The sequence below is a fragment of the Panthera pardus genome, unplaced genomic scaffold (assembly GCF_024362965.1).
Source record: "Panthera pardus isolate Hobbes unplaced genomic scaffold, ASM2436296v1 HiC_scaffold_16, whole genome shotgun sequence".
Taxonomy (NCBI): domain Eukaryota; kingdom Metazoa; phylum Chordata; class Mammalia; order Carnivora; family Felidae; genus Panthera; species Panthera pardus.
The window spans coordinates 126212788-126239006 of record NW_026526721.1 but is presented as its reverse complement, the minus strand read 5'-3'; the positions used below and the strand labels follow the sequence as shown (position 1 = coordinate 126239006).

The 26219-nt window shown below is 40.1% G+C and overlaps 1 long non-coding RNA gene across 1 annotated transcript; it reads right to left on the bottom strand.

Moving 5' to 3' along the window:
- Positions 1 to 2527: 2527 nt before the first annotated feature.
- Positions 2528 to 18150, bottom strand: LOC109259565 (uncharacterized). The gene is made up of 4 exons (XR_008422577.1): positions 18037 to 18150; positions 17409 to 17597; positions 9401 to 9583; positions 2528 to 4537 (listed from the first exon to the last, which is right to left on the bottom strand). It is a non-coding gene; the product is annotated as an uncharacterized LOC109259565 (long non-coding RNA).
- Between the last annotated feature and the right edge of the window lie 8069 nt (positions 18151 to 26219).

The window sequence follows — 26219 nt, the reverse complement described above, 5'->3', positions numbered from 1 at the left end:
TCCTGGACAAAACAAGATTATGGTCTCTATAAACCACCAAGGTCACATAATGAGAAAGGCTCTTTTTCAGGGCCTCCCATGTATGACTACACCAAACGAGGGACCCAAAGCCCATAATCTGCTCAACATCTGAGCAAGATCAGGGTGTTTATCAGTTTCACCAGAGATGATCAGATGAGTGACTGAACTGTAGGAGCTGAACTCACAGAGACTGATTGATAGACCAATATTCCATATTAGCTCCCAGCAGGAGGGTCCTCACTGAGAGAACCCATGCTGGTCATCAGCACTCAGGAGGCCAAATTGCAAGTTCTCTGCTGGGTGAGCTGAGAAGATGAGCCAGGACAGCCGGATGTTCTTTTGGAGAATTACTTTCCACCTCTGGTTGCTTGATGATGAATTGCCCTTCTCCACTGGAGGGATATTTCAGTCTGAGGAACCAGTACAGGTCATCTGAAGTCAGATCACGCTCTCTTCAGGCAACATTAGAGGAAATCTTTCAAAGTCTTAGTCTCCTGTGTTCCTTTCTCAATATTCCTTATCAGTTAACTTATCTTTCAAAGCCACTGCCATTATGTGATCTCATGTTACAATTTCCCAGATTACTGCTTGTTCTACATTAGCTACATTTGTGACGGCTGCTTCCCAGAACAGGAAGGCCATCTCCCAATTATGGTGACTTATGACTTACTGCCCCAAGCCATCATGTTTTCATTCCTGTAGCTTCAATTTCCCAGAATGGCACTTCTTAACCTTGTTCTCCAAAGGAGGCAGGTAGAAGATAATGGAAAAAGACCAGGAACCAGAATCAGAAGACCTGGTAAGACAATTTCCTTGAAAAAGTTCTGTATCCACAGTTGTAAATGGAGATAGAAAGGCCTTGCTTGCATGCCTATCTTATTATCAAAGGAAAATCTCTTTGTAAAACAAAGTGCTAAATAAGCCTTGGGGTTATGGCTTGTCTGGGGAGGTTCAGTGGATTCCAGCTCAAGCACACAGACTCTGGAGCCCCTGCTCATACCACTCTCTTTTACTGCTTCTCTTAAGCCTATCCAGCAACAAAGCATGCCCTCCCCTGCCACCCCACACCATACTCTGGTAGCTGAAAGGGCCACAGGTAGGCAGGGATGGGAAAGAGGGGAGGAGGGGATAGAAATTAAAACCACAAGCCTAGGACTAGCAAGTTCCCCAGTCATGATCTGTCTGGAGAAGTAGATCTCCACACCCCAAGACACAAACAGAAAGTAACAAAAAACAATTGGATGTTATCATCTCTCAAATCTGGGCCCCACTAACTTCTTAGCTTTGAGATCTTGGAAAAGTCACTTAACTTCTCTCAGCCTTATGATACAATAGAGATAAAACACCTCACGGGCCCTTTCTCCTGAGGATTATATAAGTTATGTAAAGCCCTGATCCCTTAGGGCAGCCCTCCCTGATTTAGTTAGAACTGTAGTCTATCCCAAGATCACAAACCCAAGCGTTCTAGTTTCCACAGGCTTTTTCAGCAGGCTCCAGTATCAATTATTTGTAGCAACTATGGACACTCTAAAATGGCATGCAAATTGTTTTGGGAGTTATGAGTGTGTTTGTTTTTCAGGACAAAGGGCCAACAGCCTGTAAAATTGTCCATGAACCATCAAAATGTCCAGAGTCTCTGCTACAGAGAATGTACCCTTCCAGAGAGCAAAAATATCTCTAGCCAGGGAAAGGGTAGACCTTTCTGTTCAGACTTGAGGCTGTGCCACAGACCATCCCACCCAGGGAGTTCTATTTAATATCTTGTCTCTGTGATTTGCAAATTTCCTTAGGTAAATATAACCATGATGACAGATTAGGGTTGTTTGGGGGTTGGTTTGCTTTGATTCAGTTGTTGCTATTGTTTTCTAGCCTCATGCAGTGATGGATGGACTATGACGGCATGCAGTCACATATATTCAACAGAGAACAGACCACATATGTGGACCCACATACATACACAGACTCCCTCTGAGAACACTATGCACTCTCAATTAGAGCAGTGTGAGTTGGGCAAGTGGGAAACTGAGGTTTGGGGTTACATAACTTGTCCCTGAAAACTTCTAATACTATGCACCGTTTATCTAGAGCCAATGCCTCCTGTACACCAGGTACTCTCTCTACAATATCTCAAATTTTCACAACAAACCCTTAAGATAGGTAGGTATGATTCTCTCATCATCAAGGCAACTGAAACCCAGGGGGTTAATAACTTGACAAAGAAGATTTGAATTCCAGCTACTTCCAACTGAACTGGAGGGGAATTTCATTAAAAGCCAGTAAACACAGTGTAGAGTGAGACATTTAAGGGTAAAACAGAAACTAAAAGAGCATGCGAATGGGGAAAAAAATGGAGGTGGACATTGTATAGAGCCTTAAGTGGAGAAAGAAAAAGCTTTTCTTCCAATTACTACTGCTACATAATCAGTAATCTACTGTATGTAGAATACAAATACAAATATAAATCAAATCAAATACAAATACAAATCAGATACAGTAGAATAAAACAGCAGCTATTTTATTATGCTCACAGCTTTTGTGGGTTGGAGATTTGGAACAAGCACAGCAGAGATGGCTTGTCTCTGCTCCAGCATGTCTGGAGCCTCAGCTGGGAAGACTTGAAGGCTGGAGGTGACTCAGTGGCTGGGGTCTGGAACCATCCTCGGGCATTTTCACTCATGTCTGGTGTTGATGTTGGCTGCTACCTGGGATCCCAGCTGGAGCTGTCAACCAGAGCACCTCTATAGGCCCCTCCATGTGACCTGGATTTCCTCACAGAGTGGCAGCCTCAAGGGGGTCGACAGTTTAACGTGGCAGCCCAGAGCCTCAAAAGCAGGTGTCCAAGCAGACCAGGCAGGAACAGCAATGTCTTTTTTGGTTTAGCCTTAGAAATCACACAATGTCATTTCTGGTACATTCTATTAGAAGCAAGTCATAGCCATCTAAAATAAAACCTCACGGCCTTCTATCCATTTTCTAGGATATAAGAAAGATGTAAGAACTAGCACAGAAAAGTGATCTGGGTGGGATTTTGAGTGCTTCAGATTTGCAGAGGCCCTTGGGTGGTGGTTGTTGTAGAGGAGAATGAGTTGGCAGGATGCCAACAAACGTACATAATTCAAACTTTTTTAAAAAAACTATTGATTTGGAAAATCAGAGCACAATAAATTCTTCATAGATGGGACTCACTTATTCAAAATCAGGGCTATCTGACCAAGGCTGAGTTAAAATTTCCTCATGTGCTATCTGTACATAAAGGCTTCCTCAGCAATTTAATCATGTAAACAAGATGCAGGGTCAGGGAGGGTTTGTCTATAACCTACTTAGGAAAAACTGTTCTTAAGAACTTTAGCACTTTAATCACCTTAATTGTTTGCATGCCAATTAATTGGCACTGCTAATTATAAATGAGTTATCTGTTCATTAAAGCAGGCTTAGACGAATGCCAGCTTAAAAGCACTTAGCAGTTAGTGTGGATTGTTGTGTTATCTACAAGCAAAAACCACATTCCTTTAAAAACGTCTGTATTATAAGCAAAAGTTTAAAAAAAAACATAGTTTCTTTTCCACAAATTCTGATTCATCCTACTGGGGTAATATAGTAAGACTGTAGTATATAAAACTGGAACTACAAGTGGTGAGAAAGGCAAATCTTCCAATGAGAAGAACGGAAGACACTCCAATAGACTGACGCAAAAGCAAAATCATGGGAGGAAATGTTTTGAGCTGTGTTTGCAATGAGAGTAAAAGCTTGAAGAGTAAAGAGAGAGAGTGAAAAATAGGGGAAAAGACAAAAGAAGGCAAGTGGCAGTGGGAAGTCATAACAATGAGATCTGGGGTCCCTGTATCATTAGTCTTCTAAAGAAGAAAACTTGTTTGATTCTCTATTGCTGGCTAACACATTACCCACAAACTGAGTGACCTGAAACAACCTTCTTGTTTGCTGTTATTTGGTACAGTACATGAGGAATGCAGGAAGAGCTCAGCTGGGCACTTCCCCTCTGATCTGCATATTTTCCGCTGTGGCAGCTGGGACAGGATGATCCACCTACAAGATAGTTTCTTCACTCACACGTTACCTCAATGTTCCTTGGCTTCTCTCTCCACATGGAGTTTTCTCCTCCAGGTTCTCCCCATGTGGCTTGAGCTTCTCACAGCATAGAGACCTCTCGGTGGTTGGGTTTCTTGCATCCTGACTCAGGGCTCCCAAGAGACCAAGGCAGATGCTACCAGTCCCCTTAGACAGAAGATCTAGAAATGCATGGCATCTCTTACACTCATACTCCATTCATCAAGGCTGTCACAAACCAGCCCAGATTCAACGGCCAGAAAATGGACCTCATCTCTCAATGAAAGGAGTGTCAAAGAATTTGCAGCCATTTGTAATCCACCGCAGGTCCACCATGAATCTGGATGAAGTCATACGATATTTAAAGTAGACAATGAAAACAATGAAGGTATTCTCACCTGGAAGCCTTTTTTGTTTTTCTTTTTATAACAGTTCTAAATTTCTATTTTACCTAAAAAATAAAGTTAGAGTTGTATAAGTGATGACATGTTAGGCACTTATACCCAACAATGAAAAGGCAAGCTTGGGATGTAAGCTAAGTCTTTGGAGGGAAGTTCTAGGTCTTCTCCATTTAAAGGTTTGCTTTGAATATGGCTTCAATACAAACAATCCCCTTTATATGAGCCAGAGTTAGTCTCTCACCTTGACTAAACACCTTGGTGTGCCATATTGAGAGTGAAGGTGTCTCTCCCTCTCCTCCTCCAACATACCCTTAGCAAATTAGTCACCAGGTCACATCAGTTCTTAATTTGTAGGATCTCCTGCAACTGTCTCACCCCCTCCTGTTTCCATTGCCTTGCTTTCCAGAGTCCTTATCGCCATGTGCCTAATATGTCATTAAATTTGTTACAGACCTCCCTACATTCTACAACCCCTTTTCACACTCCTGACAAATTAATACCTCTTCCAGTTTAGAAATTACATATTACATCCCTACTCTTTTAGTATTTCCCTTAAATTTTTAACATGGCTCCTTAAAGTTAATGTAGCTACCCTTCTTCTGAGTAATAAAAAGGACCTTAAATGCCTTAAACTTCTAATCCCCTCCCTTTCTTCCTATGTTATTTCTGTCCAGTAATCTATTCTATGATACTTTCATATTCTTAATCAATACTTTTATTTCTTTACCCAGTCAAGGAATATTTAGATTTATCCACATGTTTAACAACTACTTGGGTTTGTTTTGTTTTTGTTTTTGTTTTGGGGTTTTTTTATTGAAGTATAACTGACATACAATGTTACATTAGTTTTAGGTGTACAAAATACTGATGCAACAATCCTATAACTTACTCAATGTTCAGCACAGTAAGTGTGGTCACCATGTGCACCATGCAATATTATCACAATATTGTTGACTATATTCCTTATGCTGCACTTTTCTTCTCTGTGATTTATTTATTTTATAATGAGAAGTTTGTACCTTTTAATCCCCTTTATCTATTTTGCCCATCCCCCAAGCTGTTTGTGCATCATTATTTCTTGGGCTCAATTTCATTCTTCATGAAGTGCATCCTTTTTATACAAGCGGTTCTCAAAGTTGACATCACACTAGAATCACGTAGGGATATTTTTTAAATCCCAGTTCCCAGTCTGTACTGCAGAAGGATTAAATCTAAACTCTAGGGGTATAACACAGGTATCAGTATTTTGTAAGTGTCTTCTGATGATTCTAATGTGTAGCCAGATTGAGCACCTTCATTTTGGAAAATCCTTCAGCAAAGTTCTCTTAGCGGTAAATTGTCTCTGGTTTTATCTGAAAATGTTTATAAAGACAGTCACCTTCATATGGAATCATAATGAAGCTGAATTTAAAATTCTAGATTGATAATTATTTTCTTTTAGCATGTAAAAGAAGTTATTCCACTGTCCCCTGGTTTCTATAGTCTCTTTGATGAGGTCTGCTCTCAGGCTAATTTCCTTCCTTAGTAAGTAGTCTTTATTTGCTTTATGGTTGCTTTTATATTTTTGTCTTTGTCTTTGAGGTTTTCAAGTTTAATCAATATGTATCTGAACAGGGAATTATTTTTACTAAAAAATAAAAGTGTTTGACATTTATTATATTTTCTGGATTTAGAAATTCATGTCTTTCAACATTTTGGAAAATTCTCAAGGCGTTAGCTCTTCTAGTATTATCTTTCTCTCATTCTTTCTACTGTGTCCTCAAAAAAAATCTTATTTTCCATTTCTCAGTCTTTTTCATTATATTTCCATGTCTCTTAACCTTGTTTTCATATTTTCCTTCTTTCTAATCTCTCTTTAAATATCTTCCAGTTCACTTCCAGTTCATTCTTCATCTCTGCCTAATCTATTTACCCTGTCTTTTGAGTTTTTAGTTTCAGTTTTATAGTTTAATCTCTAGATGTTCTATTTTATTCTGTATAAAACTGGCTGATAATTATATATGCTCTATTTCTTTATTGTATTTTTTATTCTTTCTTTTGTGTCTTTAATCAATTTAAACAACTTTATTTAGAGAATATGTCCAGTAATTCCATTATCTGAAGCCTTAGGGACTTAATTCTTTTGTCCCTTGTAGTGGGTTGTCCACTTGTGGTGGATTGGTTCCTTGCATATATGGTAATTTTGAATCATGATCTTGAGTTTGGCAGGACTTTAGCTGTAGAAATCTTGTGCAATCGAATTTAAGGGATGTCCTTCCAGAGTGGTGCTCCATAGGTGCTGCTAGTCTGGAACCAATTTCATGTTAATTTCTTTTCTTGGATTTCCTGGAGCATGAAAGTAAGGACAATAGGATTGTCCTTATGAATTCTCATGAGACATTTTTCCCCACTAAGCAAAGCCGGCTGGGTATTTTTATAGGGTTCTTGGGGTTTTTTTGCTTTGTTTTTTGCCAGTAACTTTTCAGTCACCATTTTACTGAGAGTTCAGCCCTTTGAAGGCTTTTTGTGGGGAGAGGGGTTTCAGTTCAAACATCTTGCTGTAAGAATGCCCAGGGCCTCAACTTCTTGTGGTCTTTAAACTGAAGTCACTGCTTATTGAGACTGGCAACACATTCCAGGGCAGCTGAACTGAATGTACATTTGCCACTCTAATTTTCTATTTCTTTTTCATGTTTTGGTCCCTGAGTCTTTCCTTTCCTAACCTCCAGAAAATTCTGCAATGCATTTAGGGTGTCCATTCCATTTTATTCCATATTCTAGTGTTGTTTTGTTGTTGTTATTGTTGTTGTTGTTGTTGTTGTTGTCAAGAGAAATTTTTGGCTTCACCAACTAATTAGTTCACCAACTTGCCATAAATGGAAATCCTCATACATATCCCCTCTAAAGTCTGAAAAGAATACATTATAATTTGCACTGTTGTTCATATTATTAGACGAGCAATGTTATTTATTAATTGAGAGTTAAATTAGTAAGGTCACTTTTTTTGTTTACCAAGAGTTTCTGTTTTCAAAGAAGTTACCCAAAAAAAAGAACAAAAAAAAGTTTTGGGCTTGAAACCAAGAAATTCTTTTCAAACTTTTAAATACTGACACAAAACTTTTTGAAAGGGAAATTGTGAACTTTCCTCTTGCCCTTTAGCCTTTAAGAATCCAATAAGGCATCTATTGAGCCAATGTGGTGAAATCACTCACAGAGTTATAGCAACCTAAGAAATGATCTTTGGGCATACATTCTACTCTAGTTAAAATTCATAAAGCTAGAGTAGGTATTTTTTGTATATTTTGTTAATAACCCTCAATTAATAGCTCTGAGAAAATTTAACTTTATATTCCTGATGGTGAGATATCAACCTGGGTAGACTTACTTTGCCTTCCATTTCATAATTCATTTAGTAAAACATCAGAGATACGAATGAAATTTAAAAGGGAAAGTAGTGATATGGGCCAAAATGAAGTTTTATTAATAAAAATCTGTGGATTCCAGTTAGTCAAATTACTTCCAACACAAAGCAGCTTGGCCCAATGGAAGAAAAGTAAAAATTTCCAGTTAGTCCAAGCCTTCTTTGAATTATTGAAATCCCCCCACACTCCTCTTTCATCCTTCTATATACCTCACTATGGTCATATCTTCCCTTTTTATACTATCATATCTTCAACTCCAAATTCTATAGGGTTCCCTGCCCCTTTTTCCTTCTGAGATTAGATAGATAGATAGATACATAGATACATAGATACATAGATAGATATGCCAGCCCCAGCACTAAATTAACAGCAAAGATAAAGTGCTAAGGGGCTGTGAAGTTTTACCCTATAGAACTCACATTAAAGTATGGTACAATTATTCTGGTCAGATAAATTCTGTAAAGCATTCCCATGGAGTAGACAAATTGGGAAAATGTGTGCTTCCCTCCAACTGGGTGCAGCTCCATGGACACAAAGCTTGGTCAGGGGGCACTGGTGGGATGTCAGCCTTCTGTTATCACCTCAGTGGGGGAGCTTTTGTGGAGCACAGCACCTGCACAATCCCATGTTCAAACCTACAAGTCTCTGATTCCAAACCTCACAGTAAGCTCTTTCCAGGCGCTAGGATTCATGACAATGATTCATGATCACTCAGTGTTTGTCCCTAAAATAGCTGGAATTTCACTTGTTTCCTCTCAGTCATCTCCAAACAAGTTAATTTTTCTTTATGGAGAGCTTGAATTGTCTGATCTTTGGATTATGGTGCCCCACTCTACTCACTCATCAATGTCCACTGCTAAAGAGGACTCCCAGAGCTCTATTTCCTTGACCTCTGAGCCATTCTGGTGAGTGGGACAATCACTCTATTATAACTAAGCAAACCACACCTCCCACCTCTCTAGAACAAACAGTGGCAACATGGCTGCACATCTCCAGCCTTAAACAAGCTCTTGCTAACGGAAACTCTGACAAATCACAAAGCATAAGCAGCAATAGCAGGCACTGGGGTAATAATTTATTTTTAATGCCATGCTGTCTTTAACAGCGCAATTTCCTCTAGGGTGTTTGCTTTGAGATTGCAAGATAATTACATCTCAGAAACCAGGCTAATTACAGTTAACAGCCTGAAAACCAAAGGAACCCTTCCCTCCACCCCCACCTTTTTTTTTCCACTAGAATACTACACAAATTCCAGTTAAAACGTGCAGCATCATTTAGGAAACCAATTTGACTACAGCTTAGAGGTTCATTCTCCCCTCCTAGCCTCACATGTATAACTTGCATTGATGTGTATCAGAGGGACCTGAGTAACACAGCCTCAGTGATTAGAATAAATAACAGCACATAGAAAGGAAACAATGACAGCAATTTTCCAATAGAGATGAAAGTCTAAATGTTTCTGGTGGAAAACCAAGGTGGGAGTGTGGATTCATGCTGCGAAGAAAAGATTACCTGTGGCTTCTAGATACTCTTTAGGGTCTCCTGGAGTAACCAATCAACCAATTTGGGACATTTGTAGAATTAAGGAGCTGGAAGGGAGGTGAGAAATCATCTGCTCAATTGTCATTATTCCATCAAAAATGCAAAGCATCATGTGCTGGTCATAAAAGTCTTCAAGAATGGCAATTCCATGACCTGCTCATTCAATGAGAAAACATTTTCTATCATCTCATAGACACCATGCTTTGAGGTGGGAATATACAAGTGGATTTTCTGATTTTTTATAATCCTTATGTCAAAAAGTTCTCCCAATCTTAAATTTATCTTGATGCAACCTCAGACCTTTTCCTCTACTGTGTTTTAGCTGAGCTAAAGACTCTCTTAAAGAGATAGAGCTGCCCCTACCCTCTCCTTTGAATGATATAATTTTCCATTCCAAGTACTTCCCAACTTTTTATGCAATATTCCCAACATTTATGCAAATGTGCATATTATTTCCCAACTTGTCTCCAGTTTCTATTAGCTTTTGAAATGTGGAAGCCAAACATTACTAGCTCTGGCTCAGTTTGGCATCTCCTAGAAACTAGGGCCTGGATTTTTTCTTCCATTTGTGGGGAAAAGGGGACTGGACTGGGAAAGTGAAGAGGAAATCCAATATTCTGAACTTTCACATGAAAATTCGTTCCTGTTTCGATAGTGTCTCCAGAACTTGTCTACCTGACATCATAGTCTTAAACATAACATAACTAAAGCCAAGCTCCTTCTTCAGGCTTTTGCACAATACTGGTGGAATTCCTCTCCATCCACATCCTATTCAGAAAAGTGATATAGTGGCCCTTCCCATCACCCTCCTTGCTAGAGGGTCCTAGTTGCTAATAACATAAAATTTGCATGCAAATGGTATCTCTCTTAGTAACAACTCCTTAGCAACACCACTTGACTTCATTCATTCTTTTAACAAACGTGTACTGAATGCTCAGCAAGGGAGAGAAGACTTCACCATTTTTGTTGCTATTCAACTTCTCTTATCAGCTCTCCCTTTAAAGAGAAGGAATTGCTAATCTTATTGATCAGGACAGTCAGTGGGGCCACTTTTTACTAGCAGACAGGATTATTTTGCTCTAAAATCAGCACCCAGGTATAGTGCTCACCTTTTGGCCTCAGACTCATGTAGGTCCTGGTACTAGAAGTGGGTCAGCCACCATAATTTAGTCTTCTTCTTCTACTCTGAGACCTGGCTGGAAAATGTTCTCTGAATCACTCTTGGGACAAGCCACCTTTATCTGCTCTTGGTTTCTATCTCTGCACAGCCATGTCCGAGTATCATGGCCCTAAGATTCAGGTTAGGGGCTGACAGAGAGGTGAGAGATAAACTGGTATTTAGGTTGCTTGCCTGAGGAGCAAACTTAATAGCTTCCCAGGAAGACCTTGGGAAGACAGGGAAGATTGACAGAGCATGATTTGAATACCCAGGCTATCAAATCATCACATTAGCCCAAAACCTCACCTCCAGTCTCTAAAATTGACTATATACCATGCCAGGTGTTAGGCTCCAAGGACACGGTCATATGAAGCACCCTCTCCTCCAGGGGCTTATGATCTAGTGGAACATTTTATCTGTCTTGGAAATTAAGTTTGCATTGTCATTATCTGAAAGAAAGCTTATCCTTGACAAGAGAACATTTGAAATGAAATCTAAGTGTGGTTTAAAAGAGATTTCATTGTGGAAATTTGGGAATTTGTGAAAGTGAGGTCAGAGCACCTGTGTTATGCTCTATTAAGATCCTTACATTTTATGGCTCTGCCTCAGAAACTTTACTAACTGGGAAAAAGGGAAGAAATTAGCAAAAGGATATAGTTCTATCTCAAGCCCAAAAGTCCAGGCACAATTCTGGAGCAATAGAAACAACAGCTGGTGACCAACTGGCTTTTTTTTAATGGGAGAAGAGTTTAGAACCAAGGAGTGTGTAGCTATGAGAACGTTCACATCCAGAAGAGTGTTCTGACCCCCATCACACACAGCATGGTTCCCACCCCCCAAGACATTTCTGCCTCAAAATGGGAAAATCAGAGGCAAAAGTGTGTGAATTAACTCATTAGAGTTAATGAGAAAAAAAGTTCCTACTTGAAAGGAAGCTGTGGGGACAAATGACATGATGGATGTTTAAGGATGCATCCCTCAGAAGAGTTTTCATTACTAACCGTCATCATTTTGAACAACTCTTTAGGGCAGGTAAAGGGCAGGTGTTGCTGAGTAACAAGAAAACCATTTCTGAATTGTTCTCATAAAGTTGGGTCAACAGTCAACCACTGTTACCTGCACTTCCAGGTAACTGGAAAATCCCATTATTGGGGTCTCTGCTGGTCGCGTGAAGTGGGCAGGCCACAGCGGGTGGTTCAACTAAACAGTCGAGCTGCAACTTACAAGATTCAGGATGAGAGACAAAGAGTCCAATAACACTCTGGGGATAGAATTCAAGTTGGATGAAATTTTAATTGATAATAATAGGAGGAAAATGATTTGTATAAAATTTAAAATACTCTTAAAGTATCGTATTAGAAATTTGGGGTGTTGTTAATTCTCTGTATGCTTTATCTATTTTAAACAATTTAAAATAGAAATATTGTGCTTTAAATAGGTCTCCTTTGGTCCACATAACTTAGATCATATAACTCAGTTGCAAATCATCCAAATAGCAGCTCACTTTAATGGCACAGAAAAAATGTAAGAAGAAAGCATAAAAGGACTGCATTCCTAAAGTTATAAAGGGATGATAGATGGTATAATTTTTAGGAATAACCTAGCAACATTTTTAGGCAAGGCAAAACCTACCCTAATAACTTATTTTTCCAAAATTTCCTTGATTCACTTATAATTCCCCAAAGAGATGCCCCAGCAAGTAAGTACATCCTGTTATAGAATTCAGTAGTGTAGTAAAGATCTGCCTACACCAGGTTTCTCTCTGATCACTGTCACTGATGATTTTCTATTCATTCATTCATTCATTCAAGAAAATTATTTTTCTCTAATTGGACCACAGATGCACAGAATTGGATTCAACATAATCCTTGATTGATGATCCTCTCATCATAGGTCCATGCCTGAGCTACTTTTATTTAGTTATTTTAAATAATGTGTGAAGCATTCATGAATGCACCACCACCCCCCCCCCCCAAAAAAAACGTGGAACTTTGACAGGGATCTAAATCTAACCATATGCTTCCCCCCACCCCTCATTCCATCTTCCTGTTTACTTTCCCTACCTGAGATATAAGCATCTTTTTGAATCCCAATTTCATTCCCTTCCTTTCCTTTCCTTTGTATATAATTTTATTGCATTTACATGTATTATATATGTACATGTAGAATATAAATTACATATACAAAGCATATGTATATGTGTATATATATTACTGTTTTTAACTTTATTTTTAAAAGGGGTATCATACTGTAAGTAACCTTTGGAAGACTACTTTTTTTCTTAACATGATGATACTTAGATTCATCCATATTGTTGCAAGTTACTGTGGTTCATTTGTTTTTAGATAATAACAGACAATATTATGTCATGGGAATATTTTACCATTTGCTCCCTACTCTACTAATGTTGGGCATTTAGGTTGTTTCCAGGTTTGGGCTATTGTGAACAATGCTGCTATGATCATTCTTGTAGTTGAATCTTGTTATGCATGGAAAAAGAGTTTTTCTTGGATACATACCTAGGAAATTAATTGCTGAGCAATAGGAAATGTAAATATTCAACTTTAGAAGACAATGCTAAACACTTTTCTGAACTGATTGCATGTTCACCTTCAGGAGATTATGTCAAACTCTTTCCCAGAGTTATTGCAAGCCTACTTGGCATTGTCAGACATTTTAATTTTTACCCAATTAAATAGATGTGAAATGATATCTCATCATGGTTCTTATTTACATTATTCTGTTCACTAATGATGTTAAACATGCCTTTACAAGTTTATTGGTCATATGGTGATTTTTTTCTATTTGTTTTTTTCATTTTTCTACTGGTGTGTGTGTGTGTACATGCACTTAATGATTTGTAGGAGTTATTTACATTTTTTAATGTTAATCCTTTGCAGTTCTATATATTTTCAGTATTTTACCTGTTTATAACTTGTCTTTCAATTTTCTTTAAGGTATCTTTCAATTTTGAATCTATTTGGAGTTGATATAGTATGAAGCAAGAATCCAATGTCATCTTTTTCCATATAAATAGTAGATAAGTACTTTTTTCCAGCTCCATTTACTGATCACTCTTTTTCTTTTACTGTTCTGATATGCCACATCTGTCACACACACACACACCCACTCCGAGGTTTCATCTGTGGATCCCTAACCTATTCCTCTGGTCCATTTTTCTATCCCCATACCAATCTACATAGTCCTTCCTCCTTGCTCTTGCTTTTCAGAAATAACCTGACTACTCTTGGCCCTCTACCCCTTCATATGAATTTTGGAATCACTTTATCAAATACCATGAAAAACCCTGGGGATTTTATTGGAAATATACTGAATCTACAGATAATAATTAAAATCTTTATGATATTAAGTATGTCTTATCCATGAACATAATATCTTCCTTTTTATCTAGGTCTGCTTTTTAATGTTTTATTTTATTTTTTAGAGAGACGGGGGAGGAGGGGCAGAAAGTGAAGGGAAAAGAGGATCTGAAGCAGGTTCTGTGCCGACAGCAGTGAGCCCAATGCGGGGCTCAAACTCAGGAACTGTGAGATCATGACCTGAGCTGTAGTCGGACGCTTAACCGACTGAGCCCCTCATGGTCTTCTTTAACATTTTTTAATAAGGTTTTGTAATTTTCCCCTAGAGATCTTTCCCATCTAATGCTAAATTACTCTTAGATACTTTTTTTTTAATTTATTTGGATTTTAATCTATTTCAATTTTGTAGATGTCGTTTTCTCTTTAATTTTGTTTTATAGTTTTTACTGGTAGAGAGGAACGCAACTTATTTTCATATTAATCTTATACCCAGCCACCTTACGAAACTCATATATTTTCCAATAATTTGTCGGTAGAGTAATTGGGTTTTTCTAACTGTTTTATTTCCTCCTCTCTAATCCCTAAGCCTCTAATATCCTTTTCTTACTTTATTGAACTGTCCAGAATCATGAATATAGTGTTAAAAAGAAATGGTAACGGGTGCCTGGGTGGCTCAGTCAGTTGAGCAGTTGAGCATCCGACTCTCAGTTTCAGCTCAGGTCATGATCTCACAGTTTGTGAGTTTGAGCCCCACGTCAGGCTGCCCATGCTGGCAGTGGAGAGCCTGCTTTGGATTCTCTCTCTCCCTCTCTCTCTGCCCTTCCTCTATGTGTGTTCTCTAAATAAATAAATAAATAAATAAATAAATAAATAAAATTTTAAATAAACATAAACATTTAAAAAAGAAAGAAATGGCAATAGAAATATCTTTCATTATTCCTTCTCGTTCTGCACTCTCATCCTGGGTGATCTCTTTTACTCCCATGGCTTCAACTGCTATCTAGATCTCTATCTTGACTCATGCATCCAACTGTGAATTTTGTACTTCTTGATCTGAATGTTCCACAAGTGCCTCAAATTCAATGTGCCCATAACTCACCATCTAGTCTCATTTCTCAACTGATGCCTACTCTTCTTTTATTTTCTAACTTTCTAGTGGTGCTACCATCCATGTGGCCCATACCAAAAAACTTGGAGTCATTTTTTATTCTCTCCTACCACACACCCTCTCAGGCAACTAGTCTATTGGCTCTAGTTTGTTAACCTAACCCCCCTTTCCACCCAGTCTACCAACCCCCATCATGTCACACCTGTCCTACTGCCGTAAGTTCCTAAACCATCACCTGCATCTGGTCTTGCCTTCTACCAAACCCTCTTCCATGCCAGTCTCTCTAAACTTTAAATCTGGTCATACAGTGCCCAAATTAAAATCCTCTAATGGTTCCCCATAATTCATAGGAAAAACCTAAATGCTTTGCATGGGCAAATGTCCAAAAGCCAGGCCCTTTTTGCTCTGGCCCCCATACCATATCAGCCTCGTCTCCTGTTCTCCTTGCTCTAACACTCTATGCTCCCCCCCCCCCGGGGGGGGGGGGTCTTGCAGTTCCACAAATGCCTGATACACCCTCTCTTCAAGGTTTTGTACCTGCTCTTCCCTCTCTGAATAGAGTGCTTTCCCTTCTCCACTTCCTTCCATCATTTTCTGGTTAACCTCCACTCACCCTTTAGGACTCAGCCTAGACATCACTTCCTTCAGGAAGCCTTTGCCCTACTATAATTGACCTTGCCTATTTTCCCCACTCCTTGAGGGCAGGAAAAAAATCTTATTCATGTTGACATCCCTAGAACCCGGGGTAGTACCTGACATGAGGTAAGAGCTCAGTGAATACTTTGGAAGTGTACAGTGAATCAGTACTGCTCCCTTTACCCAAATCTCTGATCTACATTTGTTAAGACTCTTGTCTTTCAAAACTCCTTTCAATGCCTTCCTAATCCCCCCCTCTGCCCTCTGGGATGTGCCCCACCACTTTGTTTACATCTCTCCTTAGCGCAGGTCTCCTGGGACTAGGGCTTATGCCTGATCCTCTCTACCAGCTGCTTGAAGGTTAAGGTTTTGCCTCATCCATCTTGGTGTTCCTGCCACCTGTAGCCCAGAGCCTAGCACATAACTGATGCCAAATAGATATCTAAAGTAATAAAATTGAATTCCCTCCTGGAGCCACAAACCAAGCGGAGAACGTGCTTTGGATTCTTCTGTGAGCTGAATTCGTGTTCAAAGTAGAAAGATTTCTGCCAGCATCTCCACCTGCACAGCCTTCCGCCTCTACCTCCCCAGTGCTTCTTCAGTTTTATAATGGAAATCTCTGAAACAATGTCATTCATTTTACATAATATTATTCATTTCACAGGCAATGCCTCTTCATCTTTCTATTCTGTGCTTCAAGGTGCACCTGCATGTTTTCTTGGCTTTGTTTTGGACATTTTTAAGGGAAAAGACTTTATATGGCACTTATTCTAGGTTTTCCTTCCTAGAAATATCACCCCACTCCTCCGTAGCTGTTTATGAGTGTCACGCTCTGCCATTTAAATATTAATGTTATGGAAACAGAAGAGAAAAATCAGTCTCTCATCTGACATGTGATGCTGAGGGAAATTAAGATTAATAAATGGTGACAAGCTCTATAGAGGAAATAAAAGTTAAATTGCCTTGGACTATTTTCAGAAGTTGTTTGAGCAATGAGTATTACATTGAATGCCCCATAACTATGAACGTTCTAAAAGCCTGATTTCTGACTACAGATCTCAAATGAGAACTCAAACCTTAGCATTCCCCTCAGAGGACTTGCATTCTGCAAGTTCACATGTAGGGGAAATCCTTTAAGGGACAAAACTGAGAAATCTCTGAAAATCAGGCTTTCTTTGTCAAATTTCAAGCAGCCACTGTAATTAGGGAAAAACAAATTTTACATCTAAAAATTTAAGTAATAAATATGTCTAGCAGGTAAAAATATAGGAAATTAACTAAAACTTTCACTTCATCGAGATCAATCACATCATAGACACATTGGCTTGGCTCAGTTAACTGTAGTAGGAGGGGGACCTCCGGTTCCTATTTTGGGTTTAGTTTCCAGAGCCTCTGCTCTGCTCATCCTGCTAGGGCTATTGATGAAAATGTAAGGCAGTGATTCCCAAAGTATGGTCCCTGGACCAGCAGCATCAGCATTGTTTGGGAACCTGAGATACAGATCTTCAGGCTCCAGCCCAGACCTACTGAATCAAAAACTCTGGGAGTAGAGCTCAATAGCTTCTGTTCAACAAGCCCTCCAGGAAATTTTGATGCGTCTTCAAGTTTTAGAACCACTGATTCTTAACCCTGGCTGCACATTAGTATCACCTGGGAAATTTTTCTTAAAAAACTGATGGCAAGGTTCTGTCACCCAGAGATTCTCATCAAATAGGTTTGTGGTGAAACCAGTGCACTGATATATTTAAAAGTTACCCCAGATGATGGGGCGCCTGGATGGCTCAGTTGGTTGAGCGTCTGACTTCGGCTCAGGTCATGATCTCGCAGTCCATGAGTTGGAGCTCCGCCTCGAGCTCTGTGCTAACACCTTGGAGCCTGGAGCCTGCTTCGGATTCTGTGTCTCCCTCTCTCTCTGACCCTTGCCCATTCATGCTCTGTCTCTCTCTGTCTCAAAAATAAACAAACATTAAAAAAATTTTTTTTAATAAAATAAAAGTTACCCCAGATGATTCTAAAGTGCAGCCCATGTTGAGGATTTGATTTCAGGCTCTGATTTCTTACTCTGGTGATGGCAACAACCTCAGAAAAGAGCTTTAGGCTCCCTCCTTCCAACCCTCCCGCACCCCTACCCAAAAATGTATCTCAAATCCAAAAGTTCTCAAACTTTACTATGCATCAGAACCTCTCAGGGGGATTGTTAGAAACAGTTTTCTGGGCCCCAACTTTAGAGTTTCTGATTCGGTAGGTCTGAAGGCCTAAGAATTTGCCTTTCTAGAAAGTTCCCAGGTAATACTGAAACTACTGGTTGGGCTTCTAACCCATGTATTCTCCAGTCACTCTGGCCTTGGTGAGGAGGGAAAAGTTCTTACCGGAATGAACTTACCCTGTAGAACCTCCAGCCTCTTGCAGATCCCCCAGCCTGTTCCATGGAGTTTCCTACTCCTTACCAGAAGGCAGTGCAGGGTCATAGTCCAGAGTGCAACCTCAGGGTCCAGACTGCACTATTTAATCCCATAAACTCTCCGTGCCTCAATACCCTATAATAAAAAGGGGGATAATATAGGACCTACCTGAAGGGGTGGCTGTGAGGATTACATGCATTAATACATGCTGTATGCATAAAAAGTGTCTATATTTTAAGTGCTCAAAAATATTGTCATTAGTTACAAACATAAAGTTATAATTAGTTATAACTTCTAATTAGTCATAATTAAAGGTAAAGATAGCTCTTTCTAATTATTGTATAGCCCCTCCCTCTCTAGAGTATAGAGACTAATGCCTGGGTGGTTCATGTACACCGATGAATCAAAAGGACACATATCTTGCCATCCATACTCAGAATCATTTGTACCACTCCACAAAAAAATGGAAGGGCTGTTAATGGACTGCTAGGAGCCTGAAAAGGGTTCTCTCTAGAGAGGCCCCACCCATCAGTCATGCCAAGCACTGCAGCATCTCTTGGAAGCAAGTGAACAGAGCCCCTAAACAAATTGAAGAACCTTTACTACAGTTCAAAAGGTGAATATGCCCAAAACTATTCCATGATTTCCCACTGTCTTAGGAATAAAGGTCAAGTTTTTTACCATTACTTAATGGGTCCTTGCCCCTTCCCAGCTTCTCATCCTATAACAAACCACTTGGACTTTTCTAAAAACACCCTGCCCCATGAAGTCACTGTGCCTTTGCTCTTGCTATTTCCTCAGCTGCATGCCCTTCTCCCTCCTTGCATTCCTTACATATAAATTTGCTGCTTTATATTTCTTTTTCATGTTCCCTCAAAGTCACCTCTGCCCTAAAACCTCCCTGACCCACTATGCCCCACTTCCCCGTAGGAAGAGATGATCATCTCCTTTCCTGGATCACCTCCCTGTCCTATACAATCCCCTATGAGTGCCTGGGCTGCCACTAGTTATTTAAAGCCTCTCTCCACTGCTAGACTGTGAGCCAAACCAAAGAAGTAGCCATGTTCTTGTGGTCATCCTTGACCCCCCCACCAAGCGCAATCACTAGCCTGTATTAGGTGCTTCATTATTGAGTGAGTGTATGAAATATCCAATCAATTCTATATAAACTAAAGTCAATTCCTGGATAGTTAAAGGACACCAAGAGAGAAGAGATCAGAAGGGATACAGAAAGAGGAAAGTGTGGTGACCACCCGAGGTGACACCAAAAATCATAGGTGCATGGGACATAGAGCTGCTCATCAAGAGGAAGCTTCAAACGACCTTTAGTTAGGGCAATGGTTCTCCAACATCTTTTACTTCTTTATACCCTTAAAAGTTACTGACAACACCAAAGTGTTTTTGTGTAAATGGTTACATCCTCCCATTTTTAACATTAGAAATTAAAATGGAGAAATTTTTTTAATGTTTCTTCATTAGCTTGTTTAAAAATAATAAGCATGTAAACATAAATAATTTTTTTAAAAAGCTATATTTTCAAAAAAAAAAACTTTCATTGAGAAGAGTGGCATTGTTTTCTTACCCTTGAAAACCTCTTTAATATCTGGCTTATGTTAGTGTATCCAGCTTCTGCATTCAACCTGGTATGATATTGCTCATCATGTAGCCTCTGGAAAACTCAGCTATATGTTTGTGAAAGAACGAGTGAAAAAGGCAAATAAAGTTTCAGTACGGTTATGAAAATAGCTCTAACCTTGTGAGCCTCATGAAAGAGTCTCAGAGATCCCCTCCCATGGGTTCCAGGACTACACTTTGAGAATCACTGAATTAAGATATAGGTCATCTGTGGTTGCAGAGAATGAAATAATAGTGACTTGGAAAAGATCAACATATATTTCTATCTTGCCTAAACTTCCAGATGTAAGCAGTCTCTATCAATCATGGCACTCTTTCTGGTTGCCCCACCATCTCTGGTCTAAAATGGCTCCCCAGTACCCCCTCTACAATCCAGCTGGCAAGGAGGGAAGAGCATGCCCTCTTCCTTTGAGTACATGTTCCAGAAGTTGCATATATCAATTCCCCTCATATTCCATCAGCCTGACCTTGGACAAAGAGTCTATTACTGAGCTTCACAGAAGACTGAGAAATGTCTCTAATCTCACTGGCCATATATTCTATCACTATAGATAAAGGTGAGAACAGATATGGGGATAAGTCTCAGTCTTTGCTACATTGACCTTTCTCCCTAGGGTCAGTTGGGCACAGTCCCAGAAAGGAGCTTAGACAAGCCAGGACTTACTTCACCCCTGCCCAGAAGGTCAAGGAAGCTGGTCCTGACAATGAGCAGAACTCACACAGCAAGATCTCTTTGCATCTGTCTCACAAAAACAAGGAAGTCTCAAAGCAGTTGGGCCTTCAGATAGGAAGTAGGAGCTCACATAAACAGCAGCAGACAGGAGCTAGAGATCAGTCACAATGGAAACTTACTAGTTAAGATGAAAACCCTGTGCATCCACCATAAAAGAGACTCTGGTTAGGATAAAGGCCAAAATCATCAACATAGCTCACAAGGCCCTGCATGATCTCAACCCCTTTACCCCAAACCTTATCCCCAGCTACAGTTCATGCCAGCCTCTCCCTCACCTTCCACATTTTGGTCATGTTCAATTCTCCAGTTTAAAGAGTATACCTTAATCTTTCCTGTCTGAGGGACTTTGCAAGTGCTGTTCCTCTCCTGGAATACTCTTTTCCCCATGACTGCCTGGCCCACACATGTTCATTCTTCATTGAGGTTTGTGAAATAAACAAAGACCCACCAAATGAGAACAAGCAAAGGCTATTTATTCAGAGCTTGCTATATCAAGGGAGTCAACCACTATCACTTGGGTTTTGGCAGACTCAAAAGCAGGCAGAGGAGTGGGACAGTCTTTTTTTTTTTTTAATGTTTATTTATTTTTGAGAGAGAGAGAGACAGAGCGCTAGCAGGGGAGGGTCAGAGAGAGAGGGAGACATAGAATCTGAAGCAGGCTCCAGGCTCTGAGCTGTCAGCACAGAGCTTGATGTGGGGCTCGAACCCAGGAACTGAGAGATCATGACCTGAGCCCAAGTCAGATGCTTAACTGACTGAGCCACCCAGGCACCCCAGGAAAGTCTTATAATGCAAAAAGAGAAGGCTTCAGGTGTGCCCTGACTGGAAGCTCTTGGTATGAGAAACCAATAGTAGGCAGGATAACTAGAGTGGAACATCCTATGTGATTGGTTAAATGTACATATTTGGCTTTCTCTGGTTGATCCTAAGTTGGAAGTCAGGACAGAAATTAGGGAAACTGTTTGTTATTAATCAAGTCCCAGCCATTTGTTACAGGGATTATTGTGTGGCTTTCTGGAGCTGGTTGCTAGAGATGGTCTTTCTATAGCCTGACTTACAGATAGCAGGCTGGTTGCCTAAGTTGGTTGCTGTAGATGATGGGTTGGCTTGCTGGGCTAGTTGCTACAGATTATGGGTCAGAGTTCTATTTTATATTTGGTCTGACCATTGTCCATTGGGATATTCAGTCTCTCAGGTCTCAGCTGATAGCATATGCTCCTGGAAACCCTCCCCAAGCCCCAGAAAAGAGTAGGCCCACCTGTAATATGCTCCTGAAGCTCCCTGAACCCCTCTTTGTGAACTTCCAGTAAACTTGTAATTACTTGACCAATAGGCTATAAGTTCCACAAGGGTAGGAACTCTATTTTTATTATCCATTCCTCTATGCTCAGCACCAGATGAAGTGCTTAGCCTGTAGTAGGGGTTCAATAAAAAATTATTATATGGATGGACAAGTGAATGGTCAGGTGTATGTCAAACCTTTGCAGAGCTAAAGGCAGGGTCCTGCTGCTTTTCAACTGACAAATTTCCAGGACCCTCTGGAAACAGTAGCTGAAGACATGAGTTCCGTATTAGTTTTGCACCATGAGCCATTATGGCATTTCAACAGAGTCACCTACCAGACAGGATAAGGTCCCATTCCATATTGAACCACGAAAAGTGTGAGCTGTTTCAAATTTAACCAATTCTCCAACCATGGGTCCAATCTGTCTGAGATCTAACATCTACCTTGGGGTCTCCATCCTAGACTATGTTTCTTCTTAAGCATGGATCACTGACGATACCCTACAAAACATTCTCTTGGGTCTTGGTGTTGCCCATCTCATGAGAAGATTACTTGTCCTGAAGTTCTAGCATAAACCTGCCAACTGTAACATATCTTGCTGGTCTGACCCGATGGTGACCCACGGTGCTCTGTGTATGGGCTGTTTTCTTTTATTTTCCATCCTCTGAAGATTGTCAGAATTCTGCCTGTCTAAGCAATAAATCCATCTTTTCAGGGATCAATTGCCGTGGCTGGCTGCAATGCCTGGAAATCCAATTAACTGAAAAATAAATAAAAAATGAAAAATACACTGAAGCTGTGGCATAAATCAGCTAGAAAATGTTCTGCACATTAAAATAAACAAGGAGAAATTTCAACTTCATTTGTCTTCTTTTCCTTTTTTTAAACTCTGTTATTGATAAATTTAGCCTTGGTTCCAATTTTGTCTTAGCCACGATTTGCTCAAGTATAGATCTGTTGGGATGGCTATCTCCGTTCTAATTATACCCTGCAGGCACTCTCCTTAGAGAAGCCAACTCGGCTAGGATTACCTTGTGCCATATGTAAAACTTTAGGCCCTCTCTCCCTTCATCTTTTTACACCACATGTGTTCTTAAAGGGGCATAAATCTGCTCTAACATTGTGTGGGAAATAGGAGTTATTTTGGCTTTCTGGGACATTTTGAAAAGGACAGAGTTTTCATCAGTTGGCTGAGTGAAAGGCCTTATGCCTCACTGCTACTGGGTCTACTGGGCTGAAGCCATGACACGCAGAGCCCATGGGCACTGGACTACCTTCCTGGTGTGCCTCGCAGCAGTGAACCTCACTCCCAGCTGCATCGCCGGGCTTCCTGTCAATGCCCTGGAAAAGGCCCCACTGGGGTCCAAGGAACCAGGCAACCTGCAAAGCCCACCTGGGAGAGAACTGACCAAGAAAGACACAGAGGGATATGGCTGCTTGAGCTCCCCATCTGTAACTGGAACAATATTTGTTTCCTGTGGGTGTCACTGTAGAGGACAGATCCTTATTCACAATCATGGCTAGGGTCCAGAGTGGGAGGGCTCGACCACTCACTCGCCATATGACTTCAGACAGTCATGAGCTGCTCTGGATGTTTCCTTGTATGTAAAATGAGCAGATTGAAAAAGATTCCCAAGGTCCCTCCAGGTCCCATTGGCCATGATTCCAGGTCTGGTGAATAAAAGCACATTTTTTATTTAAGAAACATTTGATGAACTATAAACTAGTTCTTACATCCTTCCTTCCTTTTTTTCCTGATACCCTACCACTGTCATCACTGAATTTGTCACCTCTGGGTTATGAGCATTACACAGACTACAAGAGTTGGTCAGTTGATGTCACCACAGAAAACAAGAAAACAAGAAATCGACTCTTTCTCAACATTTCTCATCAGGAAAGCAAAATGACACAATATTGTTCCCTCAAAAAGCATACTTTCACTTCATCCTACCTCCAAACACTCCCTGGATTAAACAAATGATATCAACAAATGTGAGAAGAAACCTCTCTCAGGCTTCAAAATGTGCCCATGTGGCAATTTTCAATTCAAACCACAAATTTTCTGTTATCTTTAGGTGGTTATTGATTTGGTTTTACTAAAAAAATATTGCTTTATCTTCTAAACTTATTTCAAAATCCTACTTACCCAAAAACAAAACCAAAAGGAGACAAATTGGATGACAAAAAGTCATAATCATTGGAGACATAGTCATGACTACCTAGAGATAGTTCCATGATCATAAAACTACATTTGCTGCCACAAAGAATAAAAAACACATAGGGATTAAGGTCTATCCTTAAGTCAAGCTGAAGAGATCAGACTTATGCAAGGAAATTACTGGAAAACAGTCCCAATACAACAGAGGGATAAATTTACCCTCTTAGTGCCAAGCCTGATCGTTATAGTATTTATGCAATCATTTATTCTACAAATGTTTCCTGGACACTAACTCTATGCCAGGCACTGTGCTTAGCAGTGAACACAACAGTCAGAGCCTGCCTTCTTGGAAGTTTACAGGGGGTGCTGCATATATCCAGGGGTCATGGAAACAATGGGTCAATTTCAGGGGAAACAACCAGTTATTTAGCATGGTGGAGACACAGTATTGTTTTGTTAACTTATGGCTGCATTTTTCTAGTGGTGTTGGCATCAAAAAGGCAGCAGGAGCCTGAGGCTCTTATCTTTCCAATCCCTCTTTCTTCTCCAAGGCAGGTAGTTACAAGTACCAAATAAGTTTCTATTCTCACTGTGGGGTTTTTTGGTTTAAAACTGTTTATTGATCAATAAAAAGTAGAAAATCACAAAGTCATTGCCTGGGGAAACTGTACTAGTAATTTTACAGCAGGCTAGATAGTAAGGAAAGATTACAAATGTTAGTAGGCAGGAGACCCAGCTCCTGCTGAAAACAAGTCAATTCTTAGAAATATCCAACCACCTTAGTGACCTTGGAGAGCCTGCACAAGGTCAATAGCAGAGTGAATATGATCATCCTGGTCCTGTTCCCAGTATGTTTACTAGCTCTAGAAAAAAAGTGGACAGGCATCATATGTACTCCCATATGCTTAAAAGTAATAAACATTGTAAATAACAGACTCAAGTCCTCAAAGGAATGCAAAAGAGAACATACATAGAATTTAGAACAACATTTTAAAATAGATTTTAAAGTTAATCTTTAAAATAGGACTGTCACTGGGACATATTGTTGCCACTGTAACTATTTATATTAATAACTCTGACTCACCCAATGAGTCTTTGTAAGCTCAGAGTATACTGGCAGTATTCATTCATTCTTTCAGTCATCTCTTCTTCCATCTGCTCAACGAGGACTGCTATGGGTGTGAGCATCCAGAGCTTCCACAGGAATACCATTGCCCTTGTTCTTATTTCTAACAGTGATCTTAAACTTGGCTCCTTTATGGAGAACATTCATTCCAACCCACTCAGTACCTTTCCCTCCACCCACTTGCCTTACTTCTTAAGCTTCTCTGTGCCCATAACCCAGATATTCCTAAATTAACTGGGGTCAAATATTTCCAATGCTCTCCTATGTCTGTTTGTATCCTCACCTACTTCTCCTTCCTCCATGGCTTCCATAGGTCACCATGTTAAGTATCTTATATGTATTTTCAACTCCTCTGTTGCCTACTTAATGAATCCCCAGACTTAATTTCTTCTCTCAGCCTTCCTACTCTAACAGATGGACAATGGTGCCTTTTCAGAGAGATAGCATGTTCTGGGTCTAAACAGTCATCCAACCATAAGTTTTGTTTATTAAGATCCCTGGAGGATGGTGAAGAGGTAAGTGAAGGATTGTCTGTTGATTGTCTCAACAAGCAGGGGCCCCATCCATTCCCAGGTGAGCCATCATTTTCATGTTCATGGTAAGGCTTCAGTCTTGAAACCCAAATGTGGGTATCACCTGCCAGTTCTGACCATATTCCATCAGGAACAGCCAACTGAAGAGATAGGACAAAGTTACTATCATTATTGAACATCTCAGCCAAAAATGGTTCATCTTTTCCAGAAAAGGCTGTATCTTGATGGAATGGAACCCTGAACAGGTAAAATTTGGTGAGGAACAAAGAAAGAGGATAGGCTCACAACACAGGGCTGTCCATGGCTCATACCAGGTCAGGCAGCACCATCAAGAGTCCTGGAAGACAGGTGGAGCTTAGGGATACACCACCCCTCCAGTAACAGTCATTGAAGGATTGCAGAAGCAGGGAAAAAAATGACAGCCTCATAATAAAAGGTAAGTTCTCCACTTTTCACTTTGGTCAAAGGGAGCCTATCTTGTTTTATGGGAAGGCAGCAATGCCACAGAACTGGGGACCTCCTTCCTCCTCTTCCATAATAGGATATCTTACAATGTGAGGTACAGTGAGGTAACTGAGGGTTCTCCCTTCTGATGTGGACCGCATATCAGGAGCTTGTACTCCAGCTTTGACTCCATATCTAGAATTCGTGGGGGTGAAGACTTCAGCTTGAGCCTTAAGACTCAAACCTAACT